This window comes from Octodon degus, unplaced genomic scaffold (genome assembly GCF_000260255.1).
Source record: "Octodon degus isolate 3935 unplaced genomic scaffold, OctDeg1.0 scaffold00095, whole genome shotgun sequence".
Taxonomy (NCBI): Eukaryota; Metazoa; Chordata; class Mammalia; order Rodentia; family Octodontidae; genus Octodon; species Octodon degus.
The window spans coordinates 731,938-738,189 of NW_004524671.1; the positions used below are offsets into that span (position 1 = coordinate 731,938).

Genomic DNA, 6,252 nt, shown 5'->3' on the forward strand with positions numbered 1-6,252 from the left:
TTCTGATCCCCACTTTGAGCAGCACTTCCTGCCTCTGGAGAAGAGGGTGCACTGCTCACCTCAGGTAGAAGCTTGTTGTGTTGGTTTTACTGTTGGGAACTGGCTTTCCTTACTTTGGAGGAGCTCGGGACCTCACTGCTGCTAAGAATGGCTGTGTTACTTTTGTGGGGGAGCTCTGGTTCTTACCTTTAGGGTTGCTTCCTGGCTCCAGTGCAGATCCCTCAGGCTGCTGGCACAGATCCTTCATCCTGCTGGCACAGACTTTCTGGCTTCCACCACTGACCTTTGGGCCTTCCCAGGGCAGATCCATGAAGCAAATCTGCATGAGACATTGTCATGGGCTCTAGGCCTCCAGCTGGACTTGTGGGAGGCATTGTTATGGGCTCTAGGTTTTCAGCTGGACTTATGCAGGACATTAGGATGCAGGCCCTCAGCTAGATTCTTTGGTCTTCAATGTGTGGACAGATTTTCTGCACTCTTTGTATGATTCTTTGGGTGAATACTATAAATAATCTTATAAAAATATGTCATGTATTGCATTGTTACCCTTGAAAAACCCAAAACTATGACATGTTTTCTTCTTTTTCCAACCAGATTTACTATTGCTTTTGCCAATTTACCCCATTTCAACAAAGTATCTTTGGGTTTTATAAACAATACTCATTTTTTTTTCTTTGTAGGTCATTAATTCAGTTTATTATCTCTACTATAACATTTTGAGGAATGTCATAAACTGCCTTTTTTAATTAAAAAAAAAAACCCTTTTTTTCCATTGTTAAAGACTTAAAAGCAGGGCCTCAGCCCCAAGCTGCATTCCCAGAACATTGTTATTTTGACCAGGTCCCACTAAGCTGCATGGCTTGGGATTGAGACTCTCCTGCTTCATCCTCTCAGAAATCTGGGATTACATGGATAGGTCACTATACCCAGCTTCCTTTTCTTGACTACTGGGGTCTTATAATCCCTTCTTATTTTCAAAGAAGTCAATGGAAACTATACAATATCCCCCAAACGCTGCTGCAGCCGTCCTTGGGAGTGTTGCTCTGGCTTGGAGGAGGCCACCACAGCTGGCTTGCTGTTACAATGTCTCTCTTGGCAGCTGAGCTTTGGGCCTGGGCATGGGGCCATTCTGTCCCACCTTCCTGCACCTCTACTGCCGCTGCTTTCACCCCATTCTCCCCAGGCTCTCATTAGAGAACCCCTCTACCATTCAGCTTCAAGAGTCAGTGCCCTGTCTCAGCCAAGGGTGACTAAGAGGACAAGTGCCAGCTATAGAGCCTTCCCTTTTCAGTCTGTAAGAGGTGAGTAGTTTTGGCCTTTGTCTCTTCTCTACATGGAGAGTTCTTCAGGGAGGTCACCCCTCATCCCCCAAAATGGATGAATTAGAGCAGGAAGATTCCCATTTTATTATTATATTAAATCCTCCCCCCATGACAATACATGTGTTCATTTCTTAGTTGGTTAGTTAGTGACACAGGATCTTGCTATGCAGTTGAGTCAGGCCTTGAACTATTAGCCCAGATTGGCCTTGAACTCATGGTGACTCACCTGCCTCAGCCTCCCAACTGCTAGATTACAGGGGTGCACCACCACATCTGGCTTTATCTTCTTGTTTTGTGGCCTATTGTTCTTGTTTATCTACCTGCTCTGTATTTCATATCTTTGTCTTGCACATAATTTCAGGACTATTGCATATTCTGGTCAAATTTTTGATACGTTTTGCTTTGGGTATCTCATTTTATTTTTATTTTTTTTTTCACCATGAATTGCCTTTATTTTATATGCATCCACATTTCAGCATTTAGTGGTCCTGAACAGACAGTGGGAAGATGCACCAGGGGCCAGGAGGCCAGGCTGCCAGCCCCAGGATCCGCAACACACTGAGCCGCTCCTCTGTCCCTGTTGAGCATGAGAAGTAGCAGCATCAAAGCCAAAGTCCATGCTGGCTGGGTTCTTCTGTTCCAGTTCCAGACTGTGCACCACCGGGCCCAAATGGATGCAAGGGCGCCTGGAGGAAGGCTAGAAAAGCCTGTGTAAACCTTCTTCAGCTCCAAAGCATGGTGGGTGGGGAGGCGGGAACAATCCAGATGGACCGCGTGTGTTTATAGTGTCTTCATGTGGCCTCCATTAATCTGCCCACCAGGGACCTGGGGTGCTGGCAGGTCTGCATGACTCCAGCGGCTGCTCTGTTCACCTCATCAAACCTGAGCTGAGACATCAGCTGATGGTGGCAGCAGGCAGCAGCCCAGGGCCTGGTACTCATTTCCCAGGCTGGTGGAGAATGAATGACTGTGGTTCCAAAGCTAACGGAGAGAGGTCAGAGACTCTTTTTCAACCTTACCTGATGGCTTCTGGGCAGAGGAAGAAAGGGGCATGGAGAGGTCTTGGGTTGACAGTGTGACAAAGGGGAGGAAGAGGAGGAAAAGCAGCACCCCTCGATCAAGGTGGGGGAGAGATGGGGAAAGCCCTGAATTCCTCACTGAAGGCCAATTTCAGAGGGGGTCGGAGGCTTACAATCTATGCTTCGGTCAAGGGTAGGAGTGGAAGAGAGTGGGACAGGTTGACAGCTTGGAAGAGGGAAACACTTAAGACTTAAAAAAAGAAGCCAAGGTGCAAGCAAAGCACCTCCATACCCAACAGTAGTCCCACAGGCAGCAACCTGAAGCCTTCACATCCTGTCAACCAGCCACCCAGACCAGGGAGGGCTCCAGGAGGCGGAGGTGGGGCCAGGAGGGGGAAGGCAGCGCCTGGGCCGTGAAATCAGCAGCAAAGTGGTTGTGTGACGTGCCTTTACACAGTTAAGTTAGGTGTGCCCCATCCATCCAGATGGGGATCAATTTAAATATAATTTATTGATCCCAAAAGTTCAACTATGTGGACAGTGGTTACACATGACAGGATGATTTAATATAGCACAACTTAGATATTCAAGTGGACAAAAAATTAGTATCATTTACAGTATCTTAAGATAAACTGACTTGAATGGGAGCTTTCTTTCCAGTATTTTGAGGTCTATAAGACTTAATTATAAAATTTACTACTGTGGAAAATGAATACTGCTTAAACTGAATTGGGGTGCGGGCTGGTGGGGAGGGCCTGTGGGGTTTTGATTGCTGTAACATTGTCCTTCAGGTGGCTGAGGAAGTTTCATATTTTCTTTAGACATCATTAAGCACCGAAGCTCTTGCAGAACAACTTTGATGCTATATGAATTCTGCCATTTTGCTAGCACTCTTACGGCTCTTGCATCCACCACTAATAGTTAATTAGAACTATTAACTCTATTCATATTAAATTTTGTTACAAATCTTACAAAGGGGAGGTGCTTCTGCATATTTAGGTCCACATTCTATTTCAAGGCTGTATATTTGTTTTCATAGATTGTTCTTGGAGGCCCATTTGTAAGTGTCATGTCTTCATCATCTTCTAGACCCCAGCTAATTCAAAAACTAACTGTGCCACCTCTTATTCCTTTCTGGCCTTCTTTGAGTTCTTCCAACAGTCAGAAATTGTGAGGGACTTTTACTCCCGAGACTGTGGTGGCTGCCAGCTTGCGTCGCTGGAGCTCCAAGGCTGGCCCCTTCTTCACCCCCTGCAGAGTCCTGGGCCCTGACCTTGGTATCTCATTTTAAGTTGGACTATTTTTTTCTTTATCCAATCTGAAAGTCTTTTTAAATAAAAATTTAGGACATTTACATTAAGTACAATTATTTATATATTTGACTACATCTTACATATTTGTTTTCCTTTTCTGTTTTCTCTTTTTGAGACAGAGTCTCACTATGTAGTTTAGGCTGGCCTTGAGCTCACTTTGTAGCCCAGGCTGGTCTTTTTTTTTTTTTTTTTTTTTTGTCATTCAGATTTTTATTTTATTTTATCTGTGTGTGTGTGTGTGTGTGTGTGTGTGTGTGTGGCCAGCTCAGCCCACCAGGGGGCAGGGCTGGCTGGCATGTGGTGCTGGGGGATTGAACCGCGGTCCCTGTGCTTTGCTAAGCTTGTCCTAAGTAGGTGCTTTAGACCACTGAACCATCTCACCAGCCCCCCAGGCTGGTCTTGAACTCACAAGGATCCACCTGCCTCAGCTTCCCAAGTGCTGAGGTTACGGGCATGTACCACCATGCCCAACTTCATACTTTTTTCTTTTTATCATTGCTTTGCATTTACTCTCTTCATTTTATGCCTGTTGTTGAAATCAAAGGCTTATATATAGTCAATTGTGATGGTGCACACCTATAATCCCTGTGCTTGGAAGGTTGAGGCAGAAGGATCACTGAATTCAACGCCAGACTAAGCTAGATAGTAATTGAGTTCATGGCCAGCCTGAACTATATAGTGGGTTCTTGTCTCAGAAAAAAACAAAACCAAAACCAAATAAGCAAACAAAAACCTACGCATACTTTCTAATATTAGGAATTATCTTTACATTTTAATATTCACATTTAAATATAAATCAACATGCACAGGACATGGTGGTGCACGCCTATAACCCCAGCACTTGGGAAGCTGAGGCAAGAGGACCGCCTCGGTGAGCCTCACCTGGACTACATAGTGTGTTCAGGACTGGTCCGAATGATACAGAGACACCCTACCTCAAAAGCAAATAAAACCAAAAAATGTATATAAATGTCTAGAAATAGTCAGCAACTATCAGCCTCCTGATGAAGGCAAGAATGTTTTAAAATTTCATCGAGTTTGGCTCTACTTCTGTTTCTAAATCTCTAATCCCTAAATGTTCAAACCTAAATTCTGACAAACTGGGGCTTTCAGGTCCTTATCTTTTTTTTATTTTTTTTTATTTTTTATTTTAGGGATGAGTCTACTGGGTGTTCAGGGTCTCACTACTCGATCAGACTCGTAGTGATCTGCCTGTTTCAAGCCTCCCAAGAGCCTCACACCCAGTCTCAATTGCCATCTCAGTGCGCACTAGGGGTGGGACCAGCATGGCAGGCCTGGGGATTGAACTCTTAGTCCCTGTGCCTGCTTGCAGGTGCTTTAATCCATTGAGCTATTTGGCCAGCCCTAGGTCCTTATCATTAACAACCATTTCAATCTATATCATGTGTCAATAATTTACCTGACTCAGCTATAAACAGTTTATTTGGGGATTTTTGCCTTACATTTTATTACTGCTTTAATCATTTTATTCTTGCTTCACGATATGTTTTTAAGATTACTTTCAAAGGTCTTGCTGGGTGACGTTGCACATACCTGTAATCTCTGTTACTCAGGAGGCTGAAGCAGGAGGATGGAAGTTCATGAAGAGAATGGGTTATTGAGGGAAGCTTCGTCTCAAAAGTTAAAAAGAACTAGGGATATAGCTCAGGTATAGATTATCTGGATTCAATCCCTAACACTGCAAACAAAGCAAAATGAAACAAAATAAGGTGATGTGCAGTCATGTATCATATGCAAAATATCTTTTCACTAGAATAACAGTTTAGTTGAATACAAATTTCCAAGTATAATATCATTTATTCATACTTGGGTAATCTTTATTATCCTGGCTTTGTACATAAGTTACTTGCTTTAAAAAATATGAAAGAGAACAGGGCCAGCCAAATTGCTCAGTGGATTAAAGCATCTGCAAGCAGGTGCAGGGACCGGGGGTTTGATCCCCAGGCCTGCCTTGCTGGCCCCACCCCCAGGGCATGCTGAGATGGCAAATGAGACTGGGTGTGATGGCACACGCCTGTAATCCCAGCTTTTGGGAGGCTATAAACAGGCAGATCACTACAAGTCCAATCTAGTGGTGAGACTCTGAATACCCTGTAGACCCTTCCCTAAAATACAAAAATTAAATTCAAAAATAAAGAAAACAAGTAAATTCTATTTGTAAAAAGGTGATGAAGTCAATGTTTAACACACAAGGAATTTCTGTTTTTCCTTGCCTACTGAGCATGGTGCAAAGAAACTAAGATGTTGCAACTGAAAATGGGATTCGTTCTTGCAAACCTTGTCTTGGGGAAATTCTCTCAGCACCATCTGCCAAAGTGAAGAGACCATTAACAGAATGGAAAGCATGCAAACTTCCTGTGCTCTCTGTTGGCATTCTGGAAACCAGATCTGTTCAACTCCAGGAGCCTCCACTCAGCTAAATTAACGCTGCTCTCACCTATGTTGCCCTTGTTCAAATCAACAACTGCTGGTGATATATGATGCTAGTAACCACACGATCACAGTAGACCTTCTAAACTCTGCTGTAAACTACCCTGGTGTTCATACATAATCTGCCACCAAAAGTTATCAGGTTTG

General features: G+C 43.8%; 1 pseudogene; it reads right to left on the reverse strand.

The window, feature by feature from the left end:
- Positions 1–3,037: 3,037 nt before the first annotated feature.
- LOC101567388 overlaps positions 3,038–6,252 on the reverse strand; it is a 13,346-nt pseudogene continuing 10,131 nt past the window's right edge.